Source organism: Sus scrofa, chromosome 4 (genome assembly GCF_054392235.1).
Source record: "Sus scrofa isolate SSC_HxYL_T2T_F1_AM1 chromosome 4, Sscrofa_HxYL_maternal_Yorkshire_Landrace_v2.0, whole genome shotgun sequence".
NCBI classification, from domain to species: Eukaryota; Metazoa; Chordata; class Mammalia; order Artiodactyla; family Suidae; genus Sus; species Sus scrofa.
The window spans coordinates 98,172,932-98,185,380 of record NC_139386.1 but is presented as its reverse complement, the minus strand read 5'-3'; the positions used below and the strand labels follow the sequence as shown (position 1 = coordinate 98,185,380).

At 55.4% G+C, this 12,449-nt stretch overlaps 1 protein-coding gene across 6 annotated transcripts in view; it reads right to left on the bottom strand.

Annotated features, from left to right (window-relative positions):
- MEF2D (myocyte enhancer factor 2D) overlaps window positions 1-7,801 on the bottom strand; it is a 35,353-nt gene extending 27,552 nt beyond the window's left edge. For 5 of the 6 annotated variants that reach the window (XM_021089674.2, XM_021089677.2, XM_021089675.2 and 2 more), the window contains exon 1: window positions 7,512-7,801. The gene's annotated coding sequence lies outside the window, so the exon portion shown is untranslated. Of the gene's footprint in view, window positions 1-7,314; window positions 7,396-7,511 lie in introns of those variants that run through there. The other variant, XM_085022726.1, reaches the window with a different exon arrangement.
- Window positions 7,802-12,449: the final 4,648 nt, after the last annotated feature.

Sequence of the window (12,449 nt, the reverse complement as noted above, 5' to 3'; positions counted from 1 at the left end):
CATGGAAATGAGGGCCTGGGAAAACGATGGGGTGTGGGATCCTGGCCAAAGGAAGACCAAGCTGAAGAGGGACAAAGTGGAGAAAAGCAGGCAGGAGACAGTCTCAGAAGAGTACCCTCTTCCAGGGCAGCAGCTTGTCCCCTTGTTTAAAGGAGCAAGATTCTTTCTCCCATTCATAGAAGAGAGGCTCTGGCTGAAGCAGATGAAGGGGGTCTGGGTCCTGACTGCTGGGCCACGGGGACCAGGAGGGATGGGAGAGAGGCCAGAGGCCCGGGCCTTCCGCCTGGACAGCCCCAGTTCTGATGGAAGGGAAGGTAAAGGATCAGAATGCGATGTGTCCAACTACAACTACAGACGGCACCCCCCACCCCCAAAAAGAGGCCAATCCAATCAGGGAAGGCAAATCCTCCTAGAGACATCATGACCTCGGGAAGCCACTGAGGATTTAAAGGGGCCGCTTAGGGTGGCAGTTGGATCTCCTTCGGACTCAAAGGACAGTCCTCTAAGCCCCTGGCATGGGAGGGAGGGCAGTGCGGCTGCGTGGGCCTGCTGAGGCGGCCAGCCAGGCAGCTCTTACAGGATTAGCTTGCTGCTTTCAGGAAAGGTGCCAGGTGAGGCTAAGATGCCCAGCCAGATGGAGTGCCCCCCCACCCAGGCCCCTCACCCCGCCACACTGGCAGGCAGTGGGGAGGGTACCTGCATGTATCTAAGCAAATACTTGTCCCCAGTTTTGATTCATGCCCCTCACCAATACCCAGCTTCTTCCCCTTTCATGAAGATATTGGGCAGAGCCCCCTCTGATTTCTGCCAGCTAGGATCCCAGGCTACCCAGTTGCCTCTGCCATTCCTACATCAGGAGCTTTCCTCCCTCTGAGCGGGAAGTCCTGCCTGCTGTCTACTCTCAATCCCTCTGCTACATTTTACAATGAGGGCCCCACCCCAGGGAGCAGGTGAGGAGGCCAAAGGGGTTCCTCCTCTCCGCTCCCTGTCAGCTCCCCACCCTCTGGGCTGACAGGTGGGGGAGACAAGAGGGAACAGCTGGGCCAGGACACCTGTCCCCACCCAGTCAGCCCGGGCCCCACGGCGTGCCATGGGGTCCACATAAGGGAGTCAGCAGAGAGGCAGGCAGCTGTGGGGGTGGAGGAAAAGGGCTCAGAGGTCAAAGGGAGATGAGACTGGGAAGGCCTGCAGCACCCCTTTCAGGATCAGCCCTTCCTCCTGGTCCAGCCCCAGCCATTAACATGGGCAAGCTTGAAAGGTTTGAGGTCAGCTGCTCCATCCCCCTGCCTCCACAGTCCTTGACCCCACTGGAGTGGAAAGACTCCACAGAAACCAACCCCCTTCTCACCAACCACTCCCACTCCCACCGTATGTCTTCCCCTGAGGCTGGAGGATGAGCTCTCTCTCAGTTCCAACCCTCAATCCCAAGTATTTGCTGACAAGGGTGGGGGCAGGGAAATCCTGAGGAATAAGGAAGCATGCAGCCAGAAGGATCTGGGGAGACTCTGGGGTGAAGTGTGGAGGGGACAGTTTCTGAGACAAGGAGACAGTTGGTTGGGGAGGGCAGAGAGGGGCTCAGCTTCCTCCTCAGTCCCCCTCACATCAGGTCCCCATCCGGGACACTGCCTGCCCTGACCCCACCTTCTGGGGCGGCTGCCTTCGCAGGCAGGTCCTGGACCACAGCGGAGCTGCTATCTGGAAGGAAGAATGCAGCCACTTTCCGAGCACCCACTCCGCAGTTTTCCCATGGGACCTCCTCCCTTTTCAATCGGGAAGCTTCTCTGTTTCATAGAAACGGAAACCAACTCGGAGATGGGCAAGGACTTGCCCAAGGTCACCAGGAATAAGTGGCAGAGGTGGGCTGACTACTGGGCAGAGCACTTCCCCGCCCAACCTAGGCCAAGAGCAGGCAGGGTCTCCCTCCTGAGGAGTGACAGCACCTTCCTTCCAGAGCAGATTCCCTGATCCCCAGGCCTGGCAGTCTCAAGTCAGCCATGCCTCCTGCCCTCACACAAGCCCCGGGCTCTCGTGGCTCAAGTTTTTCCCGATCTAGGCTCTCTCTTCATCCATCGCATGCAGTGGCTCTAGAGGGTACATACTGGTACCCAGGAGGGGTTTCTGAGTGTCACTTGCTCCTGCCTTCCTACCCCTGCTTTGGGGGCTTTCTCCCATGGCACTCAATCAGAAAACAATACCTTCTCCCAGGATCAAATCCTGCCCCCCCTCAACTAATTCTCTGCCCTCCTACCAGGGACTCCTACTGGGTTCATTCTTCCCTTCAATACACCCTCAGCCTCCTGCCAGGACTCCTTGGGCTTCCTCTTCCACCGCTCCTCCTGCAGAGCAGGATCCTTCCCTTAACCTTGGACAAAAGCCCTTAACTCCTCCTAACTGGGAAAGCTTGAGCAAGTTACTTAAATCTCTAACTCTGTCTCCCCAGTTATAAAAAAGTGTGGAGGAGTTCCCGCTGTGGCTCAGTGGAACCAAGTCTGACTGGCATCCATGAGGACACAGGTTCGATCCCTGACCTCGCTCACTGGGTTAAGGATCTGGGTGTTGCTGTGGCTGTGGTGTAGGCCAGTAGCTACAGGTTCGACTGGACCCCTAGCCTGGGAACCTCCACATACCTGGGTGTGGCCCTAAAAAGACAAAAAAAAAACAAAACAAAAAAAAACCAAAAAAAAAACCTAGTGTAGAGAGAAATAAACAAGTCTTCTTATGTTTCCATGCCCAGCACAGAGCTTGGCACACAGGGACCCAACAAATGGAAGTTTCCTTTCTCCAATCTCCAGGGATCTCAAAAGTTTTAGTGTTTGGTCTCCAAAGTGTGTTGGAAAATAGGATGACTGGGGTATGGCCTGAGAGTAAATGCTCTTGTCCATGGAGGCAAAAACAGCTCCTTTTCTATATGCTTCCTTGGTGTCTCCAAGTCCTAGGGGAGTGGCCAGAGCACCCAGCCAGAGGCACCAAGCCAAGGTCAGTGACCAGGCCTAGAGCCCAGAGCCTCCTGGGAGGGTGAGTTTAAATGAGTAAATATGGTCCCGCCTGGGTGAGGCCAGCCACAGGCCAGAGCTCCAGAGAAGGCCCTCCCCTCCCAGCCCACAGAAGAGAGGAGAGAGATCAGACAGTAGGCACAACCGCCACCCCCTAACCCCAGGTCATCAGGGTCCTGTGCAGTCAGCGAACGAGCCTCCTGTTTCCACGCCCAGCAGGACCAGCCAGAAGCATGGCTAGGCTCCCAGGAAAGGGAGACTGTAGCCACAGCCGCAGAAGAAAGAAACATCAGATGCAAAGGGCCCTGGTGATTACCAGGGCAGGGGTCTGCCCCAAAATGCTTGAGGGTTCAGACACAAGCCTGATACCTCAGCAAGGCCTTGCTCCTCAGGGTGAGTGGGGAGGGCAACAGAGACCGGTGACAAACCACCAAAACATCCAGGTGCTCTGCTCACCACAAGGCTGGGTGAAACCCCTGTACATATGGAAAGAGGACTTCCCCAAGGACACACAGTGTGAGTGGCCAAAACAGGCTGAGCCAAGGCCACAGAGAGGACTAAATGGTGGCAGGGATGGAGTGGAGTGCTGCTAGGGGCAGTGACGAAAGTCAGCCAGGGTCCCCCAACTCACACGCTATGCTCTAGGTCTAACCTCAGCACCTCTTACTCCAGTCAACGCTCCTCTCCTCAGAGTTGTGCATGCTTCTGTCCTCTCACCTTCAGGCCCCTCACCCCGGGCCCAGTCTCCAATCTTTAATCATCTCTTTGTCTTTCACTACCCCCACCCCTACAGGGTGCAGCTGCTCTGTGGGTGTCTAAACACCCATGTGTATGCCCCGCACACCTCCGTGCATGTGCGCCACTAAATGCTAAGGACCTTCCAGGTGCATCTGAGCATGCCAGCCTGCATGGGGCCCCCACCCATCCCTCTGCCAGGGGAAAGGAACCCAAAGGCGAGCCAGCCTGCAGCTCCAGGACAAACTCTCCTCAGGATACTTTGAGTCCTAAGCAGTAGGGGGTGGGGGTGGGGGGGAAAAATAAATATTCTAGGAGCCAAACAGTACCATCCCCACTAGGCCAAAGTTCAAGGCCTTTCAGCAGAGCCACCAAGAGTCACTGGAGAAGAAAGTGCTTTGAGATCCCCATCTTTCCTAAGCCAAGTTAGAGCTCTTTCTCCCCGCCTCTACCGCCAATGAGAAGTTCTTCCTGAAGTTTAAGCTCCATTCTGCCTGCTGTAGTTGTGGACAGACGGAGGGACATCAATCACAAACAGAAACAGAACCACTAGCACCTAATACCTCCCCATGAGTAAGTCACCAAACTGGGACAGAAGGAAAGATGGTTCGCTGGACTCCGGCCCCATGATTGGCTCATAAAAGCTACCAGCGATTACAGTGATGCTGAGGCTATGCCGGCCCCACCACCATCTCCTCCTTCCCTGTAAAAGGAAGATAATTGCCTCAAACCAGGAGAGTCCCAGCCATGATCCCAAGGGATGGGGAGAACCCGCCACCACAGTGCCGCAAGACCCAGAACCTGACCCTTGATGATGGGGTCTAGTCCCTTGTCTGATCTCATACCCGCATAGAAAGCCCAGGCAAACACAGACTCAGACTTGTTCCCAAGAGGCTGAGGCCACTACTACCCATCCCCCACCAACTCCCCTTCTGCAGTAAGGCCACCATCCTGTGGACTAGAGGGGCAGAGAACCAGGAGGCGTGGTTCTAAATACAACTCAGGAAATGCTGGACCCACTCATTTGTCCCTGACTCCTCTTGCCCCTACAGAGTTACAGAAGTGGGTGGCAAAGAGCCCAATGTAGGGCCCACACATGCCGGGCCAGGCTAAGCACTGAGATTCTGGACCCCCAAACCAACCAGGGAGGACAGGGGCCAGAAGGAGAAGGATGAAGGATGAGCCGAGAAGCAGGCCTCTCTGGAGGCACAAGGCCCAGGGAATACCCACAGCAGAGAGCCCTTCCCAGGTTAGGATCTGGGAGGAGAGTGGGAGGGGCTAGGTCACAATCAATGAGGGCCTAACTCCAAGGCCTCCTCTTTCTTGTTCCCCTCAGGGGCTTCTTGCTACTGAACCTCCAGCCCCAACCTGGGGGTGGGGAAGGGTCTACCCTCCACCTTCTCCCCATCACACCTCCCAGGAAAGACCCAGGAAAAACTGGGAGGAAAAAAAAAAAAACAACACCTTCTGGAGAGATTATGTAACAGCAGCCAGAAAGACTATCATATCTCCAGGCCTCTGAGAAGAGCCAGGAGCCAAGAGGTGCAGAGCTGGGAAGCCCAGGGCCCTCCAGTCCAGGGACAGCAGGTATAGACTAGGGTGGATAATGGGCAGCCCTGACACCCTCCGAAGTCCTCCACTACTCTGTTCTGGGCATTGGGTATTATAACAGACAGAAGCTCTAGCCCAACCTCCCATGCCCATCCACCAACCCAAGGGTCCTGCCTCTCCCTTTGGACCAGGGCCTCCAAGGGGAAGGACTGTGTCTGCTTCTCTATGGTCTCTCGATGATGTTAAGCCTCGCCTGAAAGAGTGCTGTTGGACTAAAGCTCTGACACAGATTTACTGTGTCACCTCAGGTAAAAAACTCAACCTCTCTGGTCTCTAAAGGAGCATAAATGAAAGCTCTTCCTTTCCCCAGAGAAAACAGAGACCTTTCTCCTTACAAATGCACACGCACACACACACATATGTATACGCATATGTATACACACACACATACAAACGCAGACGGGCTGTGTTGGGGGAGGGGGTGGCAGGAGAGTTACAACAAAGAGCATATGACCACTGAGGCCCAAGGGTCCAAATCCCTGTGCTTGGGCAAGTGGGGAAAGAGCTACATATAAGCTCCAGCGATCCCCCCATAACCCCACATAAATGGGTCCTCAGCCACCCTCACACTGATCCCACCCCACCCCCATCTCCTGCCTAACACACTGGGAAACCACAGGAAGGAAATTCATTCCCAGGCAGGCCGTGGGAGCTGGGACAGCCAGGCTAAGTCCTGGGGCGGGTGTGACCCGGCGGCCACAGGCGGGTGGACATCTGTGAACACTGACATGTGCCTTTTCAATTCTCTCCTTGACTACGAAGACTTCCCTGTTGGGGATTTTGGGGAGAGTGGGAGGTGGACAGCTCCCTAATTTCAAAACACCCTATCTCCTGCTGGCCTGGGCTCCCCTGCTATCTGGAGGCCAGAGCAGCCCAAGGTCACCGCCCCAGACGGTAAACTTCCCAGAGTCCAGAATGGCCCCTGAATTGCCTAGGAGACCCACTGCGGGGATGGGGGAAGGGGCAAGGGAGGGCCACCCCCCAAAACCAAAGAAACCAGGCCTAGGAGGAGACCTCAAAGGGGCCTAGGCACTGAGAAGAGGGACAGAGGCTCCACCTAATGTACCCTCCCCCAACCCATCAACAATGGGCTGCTTAAGAGGAGGCAGGGAGAACCTCCTACTCAAAGGACAAACCTGGGATAACCTAGTCAGTGGCTCCAAGGGGGCCCACACTCAGGAGCCCTCCTTTCATTGGGGAGAGACCTCAGGAGGCCACTGAGAGATCAGCTAGAATCACTAGGGGAAGGGAGACCCCGTAAGAACAAACCTGACAGAAAAGGGGTTGGCAGGAGGGTAAGAGACTACATGCATCTTAGTCTCCTCGGCCCACCCTCCGAAAAGCCCCTCACTCCCTGGACCCCCACTCCCAACCCAGTTCGGACTGGAGAACTCTTGCCCAGATGTTTAACAGCTGCAAACTTCTGGCCGGGGGTTCTCCAGCTGGGGCCACAGACAAACCAGAGCAGGGGTCTCGGAGGCAGGCTAGGAGGTCCCAAGAAAGGGTCCTGCGTGCCCACCTCCGTGCTAACTCTGAGTGCCAACTCCACAGGCACAGGGCAAACCCGGGCCCGGGACACACACACACTCACACACCCCAACCCACCACCCCGGTGTCATCTGAACAACATCCCCCCTCCCTCCCCCGCTTCCCAAACAGCTGCGGCTCCCCCCGCCCCCACCCTCCCGCCGCCCTCTCAGGCCCCCTTCTGCACCATTTCGGGCCAAGGAGGAGGGAACAGGCGGCTCGAGGAGGGAGAGGGAGGGAGGGCCGGCTGTTAAAATGTCAGTCGCTCCCGGCTGTCACCGGAGACCCCCTCTGAGGATGGCGCCCCTTCCCAGACCGCTCGGAGGCCGCCTTAACCCCCGGACACCAACAGACCGGCGCGCCCCCAAGCCACCCGTCCCCACCCCGACCCCAACACCCAAGGGAATTACAGCCCACTCCACTTGTCCCCCACAGCCGACTCCCTCACCCAAACAGTCCCCCATGTAATCTTCCACCAACGCCACAAGAAAACACAGCCCGCTCCGCGAGTTCCTCCCAAACCCAAGAGGCCACCCCATCCCACCTCTCAGGGGGACGGTCTAGACCACCCTCCACCCCAACCCCAGGATGGGGTGGGGGAGGGGGCCTCTTAAAGCGGCAGGAGCATTATTTTTCTCTACTCACCGGCCCCGCTGGGGGAAGGGGGATGTCACGGCTGGGAGGGGGTAGCCCTCGCCCCTAGTCCTGGGGCTCTTCAGCACCTGGAAGCCGCAGCTCCGGGCGGGGGGAATAATAAATGAGGCCGGCGTCCGCGCGGGCCCTGGGCTGCGCCGGGGGGCCTGGGCCCCCGTCGTGGGCGCGAGGGCGGGCAGGCGGGCGGCCGGCAGGCGAGGGACTGGGGCCGAGCGCCCGAGCCGCCTCGGCTGTTGTTGATATTTTGCTTCCTTCCTCCTTTCGAGCTCCAAAGGTAACTCCTCCAGCCCCCGGGAGTCGAGGCCGACGTAGGCACAGCTCAGCCTAGCTTGAGGGGTGGGGGGAACGGGGGTGATGGACAGGCGGGGGGGCCAATGGGAGGAACCCGTGGGGGCGGAGGGGCGGGGCCGGAGCAGGGGCGGTCCCGGGGACGCGGCCCCGCCCCTCGCTTCCCTCGGGCCGGCCGGGCCGGGCCGGGTCGGCCCCCACCCCAGCGCCCTCCCAAGCTAGGCTGCGGCGCTGGGAGAGGCAGATCCCTCCGCCAGCCAGGAGGGAGGGAGGGAGGAAGCGAGGAAGCGACCGAGCGAGGCAAAGTAGGGAGGCGAGACCCAGAGGCCTCTAAGGGGATCGGCCCGCGCCCGTGGTGCCCCTTTCGAGCTGTCCGGACGGCCGCCTAGTACTGCTGCCACCATGCGCTCGAAGAGGTCCTTTCCGGGGAGGTTCCGCCGACTGGGCACATACTTCCCGCCCCCGCCCCCAAACACACTCACACACACTCGCGCACACACACTTACACACACGCTACCTCGACAGCTCCCCCCCAACCCCCAAGCCCCTAGAGAGTTGGGAGGTGGGAATCTAAGTAGATAAATTAAGGGTAGACACTAAGTGTTGAAAAGATTTTATCTCCTTCACTTAGTGTGAGCCGAAGCCTCACTTAAAGGGACCCGTTCTTTTCTGGGGGGTTACCTGGAGAGCTCGTTTGCTCCCTCTACCTGTGAGAGGCCCCCTCCCCTCCCAGGGCCCGGCTGGGCAGACGCCCAGCAATTTAAAGCGACAGCTCATAGTTCGTGGGTGACCTAATCCCCAGTGCCTGAGGCTCCAGAGCACTTACAGCCGAGGGGGGCAATTTAAAGGGGCGTGACCCTAATTTCCCCCAGCACAGGAAACGCCCAAAAGCATCTCATTAAAGAAACAGTAGTAGATGTTTAAAAAAATTTGTAATTCCTGGTTGCTCCAGGGTGTGGCGAATCTTCTGCCCTACCACAGGAGTGTGGGTGCCATGCCTACTGGACAAGCGACCTGTCAGACTTCCTCTCCAGCATCCCTGTTGCCCCAATGTCTGCTTTCTACCTGAAGCTTGAGGAAATGATGGAATTTGGCTTGGATCTTAAAGACCCTCGCAGAACAGAAGGGCACTCAGTTCACACACCTCGATTTCTACCTGGCTGGGTCTGATTTACTGGATCAAGGCTTAATGATCCAGGTTGAGTGCTGAAGAGGCTAATATATAAAGAGGTAGCATGTTTTGGAGTAGTCAAGCTACTTTAGTTCACATCCTTATTCCGCCATTTTTTAACCGGGAACACAGGCCCATTACTTAATTTCCCTGTACCTCATGATCCTCATAGGTAAAATAGCAGCGATGATAATAGTACCTAACTCATAAACTGGTGTGAAGATTAAATTGCTACGTACAAGTAGATCACTTTGAACAGTACCTCATGCTGCATTATAATAATTCAAGGGCTGGACTGTCAAGACCCCTTTAGGCCCATTATCCCATAAAAGCCTCAAAGGAGACAAGTTCAGTGGAATTGCTTTGCAAATAGGTTTGGAAGTTTATCTCATTAAGTCCTAAGACAGGAATCCAGCAGGCTCCTATTTTCTTGGTCTTGGTTTCCAACCCTTCTACATGGCTCCTCCTTCAGGAAACCTGATTTAAATAAGTGTCTGACTTTGTCCCCAAACATAGATTCTCGGTTCCCCATTAGATCTGGGAGATGGGGCCCAGCACCAGAAGATGTCAGTCTTTCCTACCAGGCAGGGCCCACTTGCCCAAAGGATCTCAGGGTAGGCAAGAGGAGCCCATATGTCCTGTCCCCAAGGACTATAAGAAGAATAGAGCCTTGTGCCAGGCCTGGGGCTGTGGCAATAGCAGGATGGGAAAGGGCCCCCCCCTCCCTTAAGTGGGGAACCTCCCCTCACTTGTGGCCTCTATTTTTAGTGCTTCCCCAGGCTCTAGCTGGAGAAACCGTTTAGTCATCAGGGTGTTTATTTTCCGGCTGTTTCCGACGTCGGGAAAGCAGAATGTTGAGACTGGAGAGATCCAGGGCTGCTGGAAAAGGCTTCTTAGGAATAGGCCTGGGAACTCAGCCTTCAGATCACTGGGTCCCAGATCATAGGAAAAAACCAAAGTGGGCAGGGGGCAGCTAAGCCCCCAGGAGACCAGGAGAGCTCAGTTCTCAGGCTGCCTCCAGTTTTGAGGCTTTCCAAGCCAGAGACCCTTCTGGCCCCAGCTATACTTGAAGGATTCTCTGCAAAAACATTAGCAGCCCCAGAACAAAATCTTTCCCAAGGTTCGTTCCCAGAAACCCCTTCCCCAACTCCTATAGATCTGCACTGTGAGCCTCCCGCCAACCACAGCTCCAGCCAATCTCAATCCTGAGGCAGGCTTGCCAGGGCTGTGATTGGCCAGCTGGTCCTCCCTACCTTGGAATGTTGGGTCCTTAACAAAGGAATGAGGAAGGAAGGTGAGTCACCTGGGAGGGTGTTAAAGGGCCAAGAAAAGAAGGATGGAGAAAGAAGACCTCAGTGGAGAGATGGAGCGGTGATGGTGGGGGTCCCTGAGATGTTGACATGATAATCTACTAGAAAACAGAGTAGGAGAGGCTGACATTAAAGTGGAATAGAATTTACACATATATGTATTTATAGAGAGAACTTCACGGAAAAAGAAGTTACAGATACGAGGTCTTGATTTCCATGGAGGACTAAGAAAGGATCTGCGGAATATTGCTGGAAGTTAGATTATAATAAAGACTTCCCCAAAATGACTCACTACATCTTGTTTTTCTAGCCCCTGGACTACCCATTCCAGGATGCGCCAGGTAGAAAATACCTAGACAGGCTCAGATGCCTGGGTCTCACTTCTCCTTCTCTCCCTCTGCCTACCAACTCATCTTTCTTAGAGAAAAGTCATCTAAGTTTGCTATAAAATCCCCTAGGAGTCAGACAGATGCCCACCAAAGTCCTAAAAAGTATATGTAAACTCCTCTGTACAGTATCATCTTCATAAATTTATGTGGCAAAGGGACATTAATTCACACCTCCTCAAGCAACTTAATTTGGAAATGTCTGGAGTTTTCATTGTGGCTCAGCAGTAATGAACCCGACTAGCATCCATGAGGATGGAGGTTCGATCCCTGGCCTCGCTCAGTGGGTTAAGGATCCACCGTTGCTGGCAGCTGTGTTGGGTGCAGATGAGGGTAGGATCTGGCGTTTCTCTGACTGTGGTGTAGGCTGGTAGCCACAGCTCGATTCAGCCCCTAGTCTGGGAACTTCCATATGCCTCAGGCGTGGCCCTAAAAAGTAAAAAAGAAAAAGAAAGGTCTTCAGGGTTGCTTTGCTCCTGTTGTTCCACAATTATCACTATTTCAGGCTCAGTTCGGCTGTTTGGTTAACCGCTCTTGCCTTTCCCACAGTCATTTGGACAATGTACACACTGCATTGTACTGCCATTTTTGGTTTCCAATTTACTCTCCTTCACCAGATTTTTGAGCTCCCTGAGGGCAGCAGTTTAGCTCAACTTTGAGTCTTCAGGCTTGGCATGAAATGCACTCAATAAACGTCTGTTACGTGAATCTGTATGTGTGTGTAGCTGTGTATCTGAATAAAGACCATAAAAACTTATATTGAGCACCTTTATTTAATAGTCTGTTGATAACTGTGTTTGTGTGGGGACGGGGCTTTGATCGGAGACCCCAACAAATCTCATTCTGGGCAGGGGCAGGATGTGGGGCGGAGTCACACAGAGAGGCTATGCTGGTAGAGCTGAGCCCCAAGCTCAATGCCAGGGTGCCTGGGGCCAGGCCCAGGGCAAAGGGCAGACGCCCCACCCTGGAACTGAAGCGGGTAGGGAAGGGGTGCCAAAGCCGGGTCTTGGGTCAGTGCCCCTCCACCCCAACACGAGCTCCCTGCCCCCGGCTGGGCAGGATGTGGTGGCAGCTGCAGGAGGGTGGGCAGGATGTGGGGGTGGGGGCAGCTGAAACGAAGCCTGACAGTCATCTCCCCAGCTCCTCCCTTCTTCCTTCTCCACCCCCCACCGCCCCCTCCAGGTCACGTGGTTCCAGCCCAGGCTACGACGGACTATTTCCCCCTTTCCGCGGAAGGACATAATTGTCATCGCAAACTTAAGACACCACCGACTTCAACCGTACCACGCCTTTTTCTTGCCCCATAGCGCAAGAAGGAAAGTTTGCCAAATACACGTTTCTTTAAAGCCTTGATCACTAACCCTGGAGTGGCCCCTTTAAATGCAAATGAACCGCCCTCTCGCTCTCGCCCCCCCACCCCCATCCCAACTTCGCTCCTCGTGCCCAGACTCCGCCAGCTGCCATTGACGTCACGCGTGCGTCAGCGTCGCCAGCCCAACCAGACGGCACGTGGGGGGAAGAAGGTGGCCTTAAAGGGCCAGACGCTCTCGGCCACAGTTACACACAGTTAGTTACAGCTGTGAGATTTGGCCTTGAAAAAAGGAATGAGGTGGGAGGTGGGGAAATGTATTGAAACAGAAGCGAATGCAGGATAGACGTTAGGAAGGACTTCCCAGAGTAGGATGACCAGGCCTTTTCTCTAGATTCTCCAGAAGTTTGTGTATTTACCCCTGGGAGAGATCCGCAGGAGGAACAGAACAACTCTGAGGGTAAA